Genomic DNA, 16,233 nt, shown 5'->3' with positions numbered 1-16,233 from the left:
TCAGCACTGCTCTGAGATATTCCTGTGTGATGCAGCAGTACATTGCACAGACATGTCCTCAGCATGGAACCTAGTCTGAGATGGTGGTGGTTACCAAGGCTGTGCTCGTCACTACGTCACATTTTCCCCAACCTCAGGGATTTGGTTTTTTTTTCCCCTTTTTTTATTTATTATTTTTAATTCATTAATTACATTGTATTATGTGACACAGTTTCATAGGTACTTGGATTCTCCCCACCCCTCCCCAAACCCTCCCACCATGGTGGATTCCTCCTCCTTGTTGCATAACCACAGTTCAAGTTCAGTTGAGATTCCCCCATTGCAAGCATATACCAAACATAGAGTCCAGCATCTTATTGTCCTGTCAAGTTCAACAGCTTCTTAGGTATACCCTCTCTGGTCTGAAGACAGAGCCAGCAGAGTATCATCCCGATCAATTAAAAGCTCCAACATACCATCAGCAAAAATTTACATCATTATGGAATTAATTGACATAGTAATGAGTAACCAATATGTTAAAAATAAATGCGAACCTCAGGGATTTGTAGACACTAGATACACTAAATCAGAAAAATTGTGCAGCATATCAAGAACTAGCAGAAAATTATCACAACTTTCTGTATCTACATATAATTTGTATGTATGTGTGTTTGTATTAGTTTGTAATCTGTACAAATTTTGAGATGGATCTTGTTATTCTTTCTAGTACAGACTAACAAGTAGAAAATGGACTAGTCCAAGATCACAGTTAGTGAGCATGAATCCAGAACTGTGATAAAAAATATTCTTCTTATGTTTCCACTGTGATCTGTGATTTATCACACATAATACCATGCCAAATCAATTTGTCCTGGTACTACAGGAACAGGTTAGACAACAATGAGATTCAAATATTTAATCCTAAACACGAGGAACTTGCTTGATGCTGATAATAAAAATCTTTGCCTTACCAACATCCAACTATAAGGTAGTTTTGCCTTAATTTTATTTTTATTTTTAAGGCTTCCAGTGGGAACAAGGCTGCTTTTTAAAAAAAAAAATCTAAGATACTTATTAAATATTTATTACACTTAAAGGCTGCTGGGAGTGTTTTTTTTCCTAAATCCATCTGGGATTTTATTTTATTTTTTTAGTGTTACATTGAGAGTTTTATTCTCTGTTCTGTATGCAATTAAGAAAACTTGCACTGCTGATCCTATTAAAAGACTGCTGAGTAAGTAGGCCTGCATCTTTCAAAGCTCTTCCCAGGAACTTCAGTCTAGGTTTCTATCTGCATCTCTACCACTTCCTATTCAGCTCAAACCTCCCAAGAACCCAACTGAGATCAAGCTCACGCAATCTTCTCCTTGAATGTCTTTTCCTTACCACTAGGCTCTTGTCCAGGTTTTTCTTGAATGTCCCACCCTCCAGAGAAACCCTCCTGGATCCTTTCAGCTCTCCACTCTATCTACATACAATTTTATATGCATTTTCTTCCAGTTTTAGTTGATTTTATAGGCACTCAGACACTGAACAAACATTCATTTATCTTACTTTTCCAATTGATACTGTTCAGTGGTTGGGCTTTTGAAAGTTCATGGTTTCCACTTTACATGCATGCCCTGTTATTTCCTCATCTAGTTTCTAAACTATCTATACACAGGAGCCTGTCACTCACTTTCATAATCTCCACAATATTTAAGCCCATTATTTACACACAGCAGGCACTCAATAAATATTGGCAAAACTCTTTGTTCAATGAACCATTTCAACAAATAGATGATGAATGAGTAGACTTTAATACAAACTTATGATGAGACACGACAGGAAGAAGTTAATAGACTATAACATCATCTACTCCCTTCGTAAAACAGCCAAATATCTATGTTGTGTAGTTTTTGAAACTAGAAATGAAATATGCAGTATCTTCAATGTTCACTCAGCTATAGCTATTTCAGCCATAACTACAAATGAATTATATAGTATAGTAGTGGATACTTCCATTGTTAACTAGCATTAAAAAGAGAAAAGATATGGTTTGCTAATAAATTTGAGAACAAAACAATATAGAGAAATTCAAAACGAAATAAACAGGCAAATAGCATAATGGCAATAATCTGCCCAAATCCTACAGTAGGATTTGTACCACTAGATATTTTCCTTGCCTCAGTGGTCAAATGGCACAAACACATTCCTATTGGACAACTTGATCTAGAATTACAGCACTTTGATAAAACAATACATGAGTTCTAAAAATCCACCTTATTTCCCTGTGAGAATAAGTCTTTTGTTACTTAAAACAAAGCCCATGCTCAGTAAAAAGTGGCACAAAAATCCGTACAAGGAAATAGCAAACAATATAGAGAAGGAAATTCTAAACAACGAAAATAGTAATCTTATCATAAATATAATAAAAACATGTGTTCACCATTAAGCACTTCAAAAACCGAAATCATGGATAGGCAACATAAAAAGAGAAATTAAAAGTATCAAAGCTTTTTAGATTTATAAACACTCTTATGTACTTTTTAGACATAATATCCTGGCTATCCTGTAAAGCTGTGAATATAACATCTCTAGAACCAAACTGCTGAGATTCCTGATATGAGCCTACGTGAAGGGGAAGCGGCTGTGCTCCTGCACACAACTGCAACTGTGATGAAACCATGGTTTTCCTCATATTAATTCACTTTTATCCTAGAACACGTGCCTCTACTTTTGTAAATAGGATAAACAGAATCAAGCAAGTGGTCCTGACTAGTAACCCTCACCTGGTCAGGCCATCTACATCTGAAACAAATAACACCTGCCTTGTGCAAGGGTAAGGGTAAGAGGGAACATACGCAACCTGCTTGTTGGAACAGCAACTGACAATATAACAGTAAATTTTACCTGATTATGATTAATGAAAATGTTGGGATATTTGTGATATTGATCAAAGCATGAAACACTAACACACACATATTTTACTACTTTTACAATTGCCTCATTTTCTTAGTCTAAGAAAAAAGTAAACATGTAGGTCCAACAACAGATAATTTCTTTCTAGCTATGCAACACTTTCTTTATATCCATGCCATTCCTTTTAAATATTGTATCACCCAAGTATAGCTTCTGAAAAAGGGGTCTATATATAGAAGAAAAATAAGTGATTCGTGTCTAAATGAGATCATAAGGAATTTCCCAGATATCAACAAGTGATTCCAATAATTAAGAACTTTCGGGTGAAGAATTTTAACGATCTCAGAAGAAAATCTAGCTGTGGATCAATAGTAAATGTTGGTGTCACAGCATCATTTCATTTGTGACACACAGTCCCCAAGAGGCCAGATAACACAGCGCCAGTTCGGTACTAAGACTCTTGCCCTCAACTCTGAACAGGAACCAATTTTCTTAGCTCTTACATCCACAAATAAGTACAGAGTGACAACGAAGCCTACATCCGTCTAGCAGTAAGCAGCTACAGCTCGGTAGTTGCTAAGTCACTTCAGAAAGCCAGTAAGTCTGAAGTAGCTCTCTCCTGGTGAGGTGACTGCACTTACAGGCTGTTATTCTTGAGGAATGGTTAGTCATCCAAGCAGGTAGTATATTAAGCATAGTATCATTGTTTCCTCATATTTAGACGTTTCTAATACCTGGCAATAGCTGATAAGTTCAAGCTTCTATTATCCAGTAACTGAAAAGACTGGGTCACATAAACTAACAGCTTTTAGTGAATATTGTGCGAGCAATTGCTTACCGTCTTGCCAGGAAGCGAGCATACCTTGAAATAACTAGGTAGTCCCATCGAAACTGAGAACAGGGCCGGGCGTTGGAGTGCAGTGCATTCAGTTTTTGCTTGAAACACCAGCACCCCATATTAAGATGCCAGCAGTCAATCTTGCCCCCGCTCGCCATCCACTATCCCGCTGATATACACTCTGAGAGGCCGTGGATGGGTGAGCCAAATACCTACCACCCACCTGAGGCCCGGACGGAGTTCCTGACTCCATCTTGGCCTCAACTTGACTCAGGACCAGGTGTTATAAGCATTTGGCAAGTGAATCACCAAATGGAAAACCTCTGTCTGTCATTTTGTTTTCAAATAGATACATATTTTAAAGGGAACTATAGGCCATGTATTAAAATTTAAATTTCAGGAAAAGAAAAATTTCTTTACATAATTTTTTTAAAGACAAAAACTACAGGGGCAGGCACTGTAGTGTAGCTGCCTAATGTCCCAGGAAAGCAGTAGCAGATGGCTCAGATGGCTTAAGTGCTTGGGCCCATGCATCCAAGCAGGAGACTCAAAAAGAAGCTCCTGCCTCCCAGTTTCAGGCCAGCCCAGGTCCAGCTGTTGTAGCTATTTGGAAATTGAACCACAAGGTAGAATACCTCTCTCTACCTCTCAAAAAAAAAAAAAAAAAAATAGGAGAAAATGCTTTAAAAAAAGAGGACAATGGGAAAAAAAATAAAAAGGACAAATTTAAAAGGAAAAAATATCGTAACTATAGCTTTTCAGAAAACAGGGGGAAAGCATTATGGGGCAGCAAAATAAGCAGCGCACTACAAAGGTAGTTTGAGTCCTGGTTCATCTGCTTCCAACTCAGCTCCCTGCTATAGCTACACCCTGTGGGAGACCTGCATCAAACTCCCACTCCTGGCTTCACCTGGCCAAGTCCCAGCTACTACTAACACCTGGGAAAGTAACCCAGCAGATGAATCCTTATCTGTGCCTGCATCTCTCCGCAGCTCTGTATTTCAACTAAATAAATACTCCTCTTTAAAACAGGGAGAAAATGTTTGACATACACACAAAGAAAGCAGGCTTTGTATCTCTAATATAAGAATGTGACCTTCTACAAACTAAAAAAAATAATAATAAACATGGGCAAAACGTTTGAATTATGGTTTAGAAAAAAGTGGCCAAAAAAGGTGTAAAAATTTTCTGTAAATTCTAAGTGTCACTAGTAGCCAAGAAAACAATTTAAAATAACACAATAACCTCATTTGTTTCCCGTAACAAACAAAACATTTAAGATTTACCATAAGCCGTGAAAGAGTGGGAGAGTAAAGTGGATTTGGGCACCTGGGGTCAGAGATGCTTCGGGGAAATGTATGGCAATGGCTATTCCTCTCTTAGGCCAGGTATCATCTAGACATACATGCTGATGTAGAGGGCTATGTGTAGAACCTGGCTACACACAAGTAGCAAAGTCAAGATCTCATAGCAGAATCTGAGGGCGTCGCCACTGCCAGGTGAGTAACAGCAGATGGGCACAGGTGTACCCAGTGATGGCCAATGGTGAGCATTTCACATGAGGAAAAGGGCCAAAAAGGTAAAGAAAAAAGATATGCACCAAGTTGGCTTTGTTCTATTTATACGTGTGTATTATTTGACTTTATAAAAAAAATACTGTTTGCATTTTTCCCACTTGGAACAAAAACTTTTGATAAAGTGCATATTATGGAAGAGTTAACTCTGGGTATGATAGAGCAAACAACCAAAGCTCTAGGATTTGAGGAGAGAGAGGGAGGGAGGGATGTGGGAATCAGGGGACTTGATACCAATTTGAAGGACAATGTAGAGAAACCAGACAAACAAGACACAAAAGGGTCTTTCAGGTCGGGCACAAAGCAGGAGGACACCTGGAGCCAGTATCACTGGCCTCTGAACCTCTATAACTATGGATTTAAAACTCAAAGTATGTTTCCAGGTGTGTATTTGTGTTTACACGCATAGACAAAAATAATTGCTATTACACAAAACAAATACTGTGTTAAAACAGTATTGACATCACTACGAGTAAAGTACAGGTAAGATAATTAGGAAAACCCAGGAATCAGATATTTACCAGTACATATTAAACCTACTTTCTACTTTCATAAACAAGAGACCCGACTGCAAGCCACAAAACCACAAAACCACAACCCAAATAAATGAACAGTTTTTACCTTTGCGTTCATCATCGCCTCCACTCACTGTAGCTTCTGGACTGCAAGATCATCAGATTAAAAAAGAAAAAAAAATCACATGTTGATGAACTAGTCTAAACAGCTTGGAAACTGGAGTCCCCTATTCCTCAGAGAAACAGAGTTCTACTGTGTACAAAGAATCCTTGTGTACTTCTAAAATTTTAATCCTTCGTAAAGTTGTTTTCGGCTCTGAGAGTTGCACAAAACAGGTTATAATCTCAGAAACCCTTTTCAAGATTGGTTGCTTAAGAGCAAGAACCTCCTCCTTGCCGCTTTTTTTTTTTAACAGTTAACTCCTGTGGCTTCGACTCCTGTTGTAAAATCCTGTCTAAAAGCTACAGAAAACTCAGATACAACCACTTAACTTTGAAGAGCCTCAGTCCTCTCAGGTTTCTGCCTTCTTTGAGATTAAGAAGTCCTTAACAGGTTTCTGACTCACGTGTAAATTATGATGTGGGCATACTGCGGTAGAGCGCCATTTTTGGTGTAGCTGGATAGCCTAAGGAAGGTGACACTAAAGTCCGAACCGATGGGACAGCGTCCAGCTGAGGAGGCAGGACTAGTCATTTCTATAGTGCCTTGCCAGCATCTTGGAGAAGGAGAGTGTTTTGAGAAACAGCAATCACAGATTGATATTAGCTGTCATTAATATCATTAACGGGGACAGAGGAGCAGTGGAAACAACAGTTGGATTGATATTTTAGACGAGGGAAACCTGATCTGAGCCCAAGGAGTGTTTCAAACTACAGCTACACTCAGCTGCAGCCTTGATGAGCTGTGCTCCTGGGCAATTGTCTTCGGGTTTTGCGTCTGGAAGGGCTGCTGAGATGGCTGTGGAGTGCCTGCTCAATCCCAAGTAGTTTTCTAAGATACCAGACATAGCTAAAAATAAGCAAAACAGTCTAGATTTCTCTCATAGGTTTTGCTTGCTTTTGGTCAAAAAGAGAAAGGAAATAAATCAACAAATGAAATAAGGAGGAAATCCCCTTGGTTAGCAGGGTCTGATTAGTATGTATATATTTAAAAGCTGTGTGTGTGTTAAGGTGTGGTGGTCTGTGAAGACACAGTAATGAAATCAGGGCTTCTTTACGGAAAGCTTGCTATTTCTTAGATGTTACCGGTGCCACTGGTGAGATTTCCTCCAGTGTTTTTTGGATGCTGAAGTGGTTTGGTAAAAGAAAGACACAAACTGCCCATCTAGGATCTCTGCTTCAAAGGTTAACTCACGCCAGGTGAGGGAAACCCTGCCCCTCTCCCAGCTGGAGAGGAAACAAAACTCCAACATTCGACCTTCAGTTTCCCTTGAAAGACCCCAAGAGGCAGGGATGATTTCTGTTCTCTGGTAATGGTGCAAAATCAAGTTTTAACATGCTACATGGACCAATAACCTCATAGAAACTCTTTTCCCAGCATTGAAAGATGCCCCTTAATCATAAGCAGCACGTTCTTTTCCAGAGTCATTGTTTCTATCCACTGCCTCCGTTTAGACATAAAAACCAGAAGCAATGCTTCTTCCCCAAATCAGTGTCTTCCCAAGGTCATCGTTCCTCACTCAGTCTTCAAGATGTCACCACTGACCTTCAGTCTGTTCCCAACACCATTTCTTAACTTTCAGCAGTACATTATTGTATGTAACACTGTGGCTGAAGAACTGTGTGTAATCACCTCTGTGATTTGTTAGGGAGGCCCACTGAATGAGTAGTCCAGTCCTCTACTCTGCTAAGGAAAATGCAGTGTTCCATCTTGTGTTGAAAATAGACTTTATAAGCTGTCAGGTAAAAGTTCTAGGCAGCAAAGTAACCAGAAAAGCTGGCTATGTTCATATATGATATATTTTTATTTATAAAACAGACATTGCCAATCAGCTACAGTTAAGTATGTGATTTGTTCCCAAGACCCACTCCATGTTGCCCCAGTTTAAGGTAACTATGCACCCATCTCTATGTTCATTGTAACTCCCTTTCTTTCATTTGTGTGTAATTTTGTATTTGCATATATCAGAGAGGGAGAGAGAATGTATGCCTGTGTGCCTGTTTAATCTGAAATTGGTGTTACAAAGAGAACTTAAAGCTGCGTTTGAGACTTAATTTTTTTCACATGCTGCTACGATGATGGATGTTACTACTTCATTTTTATTTCTGTATGATGTTTTAGTGACTGAATGCACCATAATTTAGCCATCTGTAAAGTTTGGAAGAATAGACTTCTCTCTGGAGTGATGTATTGGAGTATTTATAAAATTTCACCTTTTGGGTACAAATCCAAACTGCTTTGTTAAACTAACTTACACTCTCAGCAGCAAGACGTTGGAGGTCTAATTGCGGGGCTGGCATTGCAGCACAGTGGGTTAAACCAGCGACTGTAGCACCAGCATCCCATGTTTGTGCCGGTTCAAGTCTTAGGTGCTCTGCTTCTAATCCTGCCCTCCAAGGATATTCCCAGATGAACCAAGTGTTTGGAACCCTGCTACCAAAACGAATACCTGGAATTCTATCCCCTTGACTTCAGCCTGGCCTTGTGAGAATTCTGGGAGGGAACCAGTGGATGCAAGGTCTGTCTCCCTCTCTGTGCGTTTCTCCATCAATTAAAAAAAATTCTACATATTATAAGACATTTAATATTGTTATGCAATGAATCATTCCTAATTATTTTTCATCTAGTCTGTCTATACTTACTGTCTCTAAGTAAACATCTGTCTGATAGGTTTTTGTTTTACTTTTTACTTCTGAAATTTGCACAGCCTTGTATTAATGTTGTGAACAAAGTAACATAGAACTAAGTTACTTATTTTATCAGTCCTCATTTTACTGATGTGCTTCAGACTCCTTATCTCATGAATTTTAATTCATTATTACTGTTTTCACCACTTAGGCTTTCTTATTCCTTCTTTATTATAAAATTTCTATCTCTTTGTTAAAATGAGAACTAGTCATTCAATCCCTCTGTTTCATCATCATCCAGACTTAGTTCTGAATCTGAATGCTTGGGAATATTACTGAGGAGGAGAATGGCTATCAAACTTTTAGCTAATAACAAGAAGTATTTTATTTTTTACTATCTTCACCTTAGTAAACACTTACATTTACTGATTTTTCTCCCTCCTTATTTGTATCTAAATTTGCTTTTAATAGGGTCTTCTTAATGGGAAATTTAAGCCCTTCTTTGTTGGAGAGTATCATATTTATATTATGTCTTCATTCTTGAGATAGTTTGGCCCAGATGAAATTCAAGATTCAAGTTTTTAAAAGATTTGTTTGCTTGAAATACAGAGATACAAAGAGATTACAAGAGACAGAGGAGCCCAGCACGGTGGCCTAGTGGCTAAAGTCCACGCCATGAATGTACCGGGATCCCATATGGGCACAGGTTCAAATACCAGCAGCCTTGCTTCCCATCCAGCTCCATGCTTGTGGCCTGGGAAGGCAGTTGAGGATGGTCTGGGGCCTTGGGACCCTGCACCCACGTGGGAGACTCAGTAGAGCTCCTGGCTTTGGATGGGCACAGCACCGGCTGTTGCTGTCTCTTGGGGAGTGAATCATCAGACAGAAGATCTTCCTCTCTGTCTCTCCTTCTCTCTGTATATCTGACTTTCCAATAAAAATAAAATAAATCTTAAAAAAGAGAGAGAGAGATAGAAACATAGATCTTCCATCTGCTGGTACATTCTCCAAATAGTCCAGGAACAGACAAGGCTGGGCCAGGCCAGGCCAGGCCAGAGCCAGGAGCCAGGAGCCACAAGCTTCATGCTAGTCTCCCATGTAGGTCCAAACATTTGGGCTGTTTTCAGTTGCTTTGCCAGCACATTAGCAGGTAGCTGGATTGAAAGTGGAATAGCTGGAACTGGAACCCATACGCAGACAGCTGGCTTTACATATTGTACAACAGTGCCAGCTCCCCAAGATTCAAATTCCTTTTCTAATGCAGCCCTTTAAAAATGTCAATCCATCTATCTCTTAATGTAAGAGTTGGAGTGGAAAAGCTGATACTGACCTTCGCTTGTTCCTTAGCAGGTGAACGTCCTGCTCTCTCACTAGCCTCTCTTCAGAACTGTGTGGCCGCTTGGGCTCTGACATCTTCCAAAACCCTTTCCCTCTAAGAGCTTCATGTCTGGCTTTTCTCCCTTGCCTCTTGGCTCCTCTGGTTATTGCTGGACTTTTTCAGCCTTGGTGTCTTGCTTCTGGGAGCTTTCCTCAGTCAGGTGTTCTCTTTCAGGAGTTCATCCCTCCTGCTCTATCCATTCTACTACTATCACATTTGCAGTGTTCAGGACAAACACAATTTCATTCAAAGAATTCTTTGTGTAGCTTTTTTTAGTGCTATTTCATTTTTTTTAAATAACTATTCTTTTTATATTTGTTTCTTTTTGGTTTTTGTTGCATTTAAAATGCTGGTCCTGTTTGTTTTCTGTAGCCTAAAGCATTTCTTTGTTCTCAAATGATTGTGCTCTCAACGTTTTGTTATTTTTGTCTGGGAATTCATTTTGCCCTAGAAAAATTGATCAATCTGTCCAGTAATGTTAAAAAGGAGGCACAGACCTCATTTTGTTTCAGCTACAATTAGAAGAAAGAATCTATCATGCATAGAGAATCCCAGGCGTGCTTGCATACACACACACACACACACACACACACACACACACACTGAAACCTCTCTTCTTTCCAAACTGCTTGTCAAGCCAAGTCAGTTCCTCAGGTAGACACAGTACTAATGCAGAGATTGGGTAGATGGCAATTCCTCAAACCTGAGAGTGGCGCCAGGCTCCAGGGTGTGCCACCTGGGCAGTCATCAGAGCCCCATGCTTGGGGCGGGCCTCTTTTCAGTCTACCATTCTTCTGTCTCCAAAGTTTGATCAATAGGCCCCAATTGCTCTCCTTGCACTGGGCATACTCGTCACAACTGATGGAGTGAATGTTGCTGGGTTCAGGAAATGATAGAATATTGGTGGTGAAAAAGAAGTGATTGCCATGCAGCAAAGATGGGCATCAAAGAGTAATGGCTGTAGTACAGATGTTTCTACAGAAGAGCAAAGGCCAATACGTTGCCTATGGCGTCTGGGTTTACTGAACTGTGGTGAACTGAAAAATGCTGAACTTTCTGATCGAGAGTATAAACTCCATAGAGGCAATGGTACTCAGCACATTCAGGTTTCATACGCCCTGCTACGACTTCATTTCTCTTGAGTTTGCAAAGAACTTAGTAATAAGAACCAAGAAAATTATTCAAGAAAAACAGAAGCTTTACTTTTATGAATATTATCTATTTGTGCCTGGTGCAACGGCTCAATGGCTAATCCTCACCTTGCAAGCACCATCATCCCATATGTGTGCCAGTTTATGTCCTGGCTGCTCCACTTCTCATCTAGCCCCCTACTTAGGCCTAGTATCCTGGTAGCTAGATACCACAGCAGGTGCCTGAGACAGCAAAGACAGACTAAGCAGAAGATTCTTACACTGACTTAAAAGTCTAGAGGAAGGTTCCAAGTTGGCAGTGCTCCTGGACATCAGCAGGAAATCCATCTGGTGGAAAATGCTCTTTGATCCAGAGGCATGGTTATGATCAAACAGATCAAGCTCAGAGTGGGAAGGCAAATCCTCTTAGTGAGAGCCAAAATAAAGAACAAATGGTATCATCCTACTGAGAACAAAACATACTAGAAACTTTTGGCACAGAATGTGGAGCAACTGTGGGCATAATATTTGAAGAGATAACCTTCAGTGGGCCAAGGCTAGCTCAGGACCCACAGAGCTACAGCCTGTGAGCTACAACTAGCAATTTCCTTTTCAATTTTTAAATGATTTTGGAAAAGGTTTTAAGAAAATTTTCAGTAGCATAAAACTACATGAATTGTAGTATGTTCCAGTCTGGGGAAATGCAGTAGATATATTTTTCCTTTCTCCCCTTCTGAGTACTAAGTACAACCAACACATGAGAAGACACTCACACAAACATAAATAGACTATAAAAAGTGGAGGGAAGGAAGCAGGCTATGGATTTTTTTTGTATTTTAGAAATGACATCATGGTTATTTTCCTAGTTTTTGTATTCTTTTTTCTCACATATGCAACACTGAGTGCTGGAGAAGCCAGCAGCATAGAAACACCAATGGACACAAACTGAAAGAAAATCATGGTAACCTTTTGTTGTGTCTAGCCAAAAGGACCAGGACAGGGTCACACTTGGCAGACAGGAATCTTTCAGATGACAACCTCTCTACTCCAGTTAAACACCACAGGAGAGGGAGCCAACAAACAAACAACTAGTTCCACACTTGGAGTTCCATCAGGGAGAGGTGGTTAACACCACAGCCCAACCTCCCCATCAGGGTGGTCTCAGAGAAGGTAAAATGGAAGTTGGCACTCCCATCCTCACCAGCTGGTAGGAGCCTCACTACCCACTGTGGTGTCAGTGGAGATGATGTGGAGACTATAAACTTCTGCAAATTTGGCAATGCTGAGGGACTCGCTTCCTTCCTTACTGGATGGAAGAAAGGAAAGAAAATCCAGGAGAAAGGCAGGGCTTTCACCACTTTTCAGGGATAACCAGGCAATTCCTATTGAGCAGTGACTGACAGGAAGCAGAAAACCCATCCTCTACCAACAGCAAAGCCGAATCTCCTGCTCCAACTCATTTACTACCGGCCATCGTGTGGTGATCTTTAATCCTCACCATTACTGTCAATGCTGCTGCCAAAGTGGTGTCAGCAAAAGCCAACAAAAAAAAACAGATATTTACTTCTGAAGCATGCAAGAAACTAGGTGGATCTTGGTAGCATTATAATGTGTGGAAAAGTCAGTTGCACAAAAGTTACTGTCTGATCCTATTTGATTGATATATTCAAATAACAAACTATAGAAATACATAACAGGTGAATGGTTATGAGGGAGTCAGGAGGGAATGAATGTAGGAAGAAAGTAGGCGTGGCTACAACAGCATCACAAGGGATCTAGGTGGTATAGGAGATGCCCTGTACTTCAGAAGTATTGGCATCAATATTCCAGTTGTAATATTTTAATATATAGGTTTTGTAAGACATGACTACCATTGGGAAAATTGGGTAAAGAGTACACTGATCATTCTGAATTTTTTCTTACAATTTTGTGTAAATTTTCAGTTATTTCAATCTAAGAAGTTCAATTTGTAAAAAGCATGAAGTCAAAGGAACTCTAAAGTTCAGCGTCCATAAATAAAACTAACAAAATGCCTTGCTGATTCATCTAAGAATCATCAATGGCTACTTACATACTTGAACGACAGAACTGTACCATGACATGAAAGGCTATGTGGTTTGAAAAGCTGAACACTAAGAAAAGGTTCCTGATCCTTGATATAGACAAATCAAGTAAACTGATGTTTCAGCAAGGAGGGAGCTAACAAGGAGATGAGGTCCTCAGGGCCTACCTAGGACATTGCCTATTTCACCCAACCCCACAGCTTTTTGAACTGCAGAAAACCAAAGTTTCTACAAAAGTGCCACTAGGAACAGGTGTGAGCCAAAAATAACTAGCATGGCTGTTAACTGCATTCCCATGATGACCTATAACCAACTGCAATATCACAATTAAATAATGGCAGCTGATATGCCCACTCCCACATGCACCTGGCACCATGACACCTCTGAGCCTTTCGAAAAAGGGCCAGGAAATGGGCAGTACGCAAACCTCATCCCAGACACAATCCCTATGGATATTCAATTAACCCCCACCACCAAATACCACCTGCCGTGCCTGCAGGTCATATAAAAGGGCATTCACAGGGTCCAGTCACTCTGGTGTATGCCTGGACTCCTTCACACCTGTGTGCCTCTGCTTCACCAACAGTAAGTCTTGTTCTTCTGCTAACTTACATCTCATCCTTAAATTATTTCTCAGGTTGGAGACAAGAATTTGGACCCAGTCACCCTCTAACACAATCTTCACGATGAAGAAGTAAAAATGAATATTATATCCACATATTTAAATATTACAAAATTTGCTGACCAACAAGTTGAAACATATTGCTAGCATTCAATGATGCAGATCATTTTCTAATCCAGAATAAACAATTGCAGGACTGATTCATTTCTCTGGACTGTAAAGGCAGAAGCCTGACTAGGGTTGATTTTAACAGAACAGGAGAAAAGAAATATTTCTTCAGAGAAGGCAGCAGTATTCTTTCCAGGATCACTAACAACTATGGAAATCCAATGACCATTTATGCACAGGCCAAGTCTGTCTTATGCCTGTTCACTGCTTTAGCACTGTACTTAAAACCTCCCTTTTCTGCTTTAGAAGACCACAGCAACTAAAATACATAGCTCCAAAATGCATATGAATGAAATTAACATTTTGAGATTTAACTAATGTTGACAGCCCTTGCCTACATTCTTTTTTGTTTGTTTGTTTGTTTGTTTGTTTTTGTTGGAAAGGCAGATTTACAGAAAGACAGAGAGAAAGATCTTTCATTTGCTGGTTCACTCCCCAGGTGGCTGTAATGGCCAGAGTTAAGCAGATCTGAAGCCATGAGCCTGGAGTTTTTCCTGATCTCCCACACAAAAATTAAAGAAAAACAAGAAAAGAAGGAGAATGAGGAGGAAAAGTGGGGTGAGAAGGCTCATTATGTTCTTAAAACTGTATATAAGAAAACATGAGATTTGTTCCCTTTATGTGACTAAAAAGCATAAATATAATAAACCCTTTAAAAGGGTTGGAAAGTAACTTGCTTGGTTAGGCCACTATAACCCCTCCCTGCTAATTCCAATGGCCATTTCTGAGTCTCATTTTACTAACTCAAACCACTGGTATTTGCTAAGAGCTATCATTCCCCTCTGCTAACTCTTTCATCACTGGGCTTCCAGGATACCATACTCTCTTGGTTTTCCTCCTGTGAGAATCTTCATAATCCTTAGAATACCTCTCCTCATGCACATGATCTCCTAATATTGGAAGATCTCATGGTTTGTAACATTCTTGGTCTTCTCTATCCATACTTACTTCTGTGGTGATCCTCTGCGTTTGAATGACTTTTAAATAGTACCTAGAGACTGACCATTTCAAATATAAACCTTGCCCAGACATTACCACTGAAACTCAAACATATACCTATCCAAAGACTCTGCTGAAACTATAAAACATGGCAAACTTAACATATATAAAATGGAAGGAACAGGGACTGGTACTGTGGTGTAGCAGCAAAAGCCAGCATCCCATAATGGTGCTGGCACTTCACTTCCCTTACAGCTTCCTGCTAATGCACCGGGAAAGGCAGCAGAAGATGGTCCAAGTGCTTGAACTCTGGCACCTGTGTGGAGACCCAAAGGAAGATTCTGGCTCTTTACCTCAGCCGAGCCCAGCTTTGGCTGTAGCAGCCATTTGGGGAGTGAACCAGCAGATAAAAGATTCTCTCTTTCTGTTTCTCTCTCTACGCGTGTGTGTGTGTGTGTGTGTGTGTGTGTGTGTGTGTGTGTGTGTGTAACTCTACCTTTCAAATAAAGTAAAATACGTTTGCATGCTGGAAGGAAAACTATCCATCTTCCAGGAGTCAGGAGAGGAGGTGGGGAGGGAAGAAGAGGAGATGGTGGACAGGGACGGAGAGGATTCATCCTGCTGAATGCAATGTTGCTATTGCTCAGAGGACATTTTTCTGATATAGGTAAGTAACAGCAAAACAACTCAGCTCCTATGACCTGTATAAACAAAGCCTGATTGAAAAAGGTTTAAAAGACAGGAGAGTAGGGCCCGGCACTGTAAACTAGCAGCTAAAGTCCTCGACTAGCATGCACCAGGATCCCATATGGGCACCTGTTCTAATCTCGGTGGCCCACTTCTCATCCAGCTCCCTGCCTGTGGCCTGGGACGGCAGTCAGGGACAGTCCAAATCCCTGGGACCCTGCACCCACGTGGGAGACCCCAGAAGAAACTTCTTGTTCCTGGTTTTGGATTGGCTCAGCTCTGGCCATTGAAGGCACTTGGGGAATGAATCAGCAGACAGAAGATCTTTCTCTCTGTCTCTCCTCCTCTCTGTATATCTGACTTTCCAGTAAAAATTAAAGTAATAAAATAAAATAAATCTTTAGTAGACAGGAAAGTAGAGTAGAAGTTATTTTGCAGGGGGCAGGGAGGAGGGACAATGTTTCTTTCAGTGTCACCAATGAATACAGTGACCTTCTGCTCAGCGTTTTTAAGGACAGTTCTGGTTTATGTATTCAGTAGACACACATATAATAGCATATATTTTCAATTTTAGAAGCATATTTTTATCTAAAAATTATACTGTCAACATCTCCAGATCCTGCACATTCTTTCAGAACCAACTCAGAATCTA

The 16,233-nt window shown here is 40.2% G+C and overlaps 1 protein-coding gene across 3 annotated transcripts in view; it reads right to left on the bottom strand.

The window, feature by feature from the left end:
* SLCO1A2 (solute carrier organic anion transporter family member 1A2) overlaps positions 1-16,233 on the bottom strand; it is a 105,248-nt gene that overhangs the window by 83,350 nt on the left and 5,665 nt on the right. Inside the window, exon 1 of one of the 3 annotated variants that reach the window (XM_058655758.1) lies at positions 5,914-6,174. The exons of the other annotated variants lie outside the window; for them this stretch is intronic. The gene's annotated coding sequence lies outside the window, so the exon portion shown is untranslated. Of the gene's footprint in view, positions 1-5,913; positions 6,175-16,233 lie in introns of those variants that run through there. 3 annotated transcript variants of the gene reach the window in all.

The sequence above is a fragment of the Ochotona princeps genome, chromosome 27 (assembly GCF_030435755.1).
Source record: "Ochotona princeps isolate mOchPri1 chromosome 27, mOchPri1.hap1, whole genome shotgun sequence".
In the NCBI taxonomy this organism is placed as follows: Eukaryota; Metazoa; Chordata; class Mammalia; order Lagomorpha; family Ochotonidae; genus Ochotona; species Ochotona princeps.
Note: the sequence above shows the minus strand (reverse complement) of the source record. Positions and strands in the feature narration are given on the sequence as shown.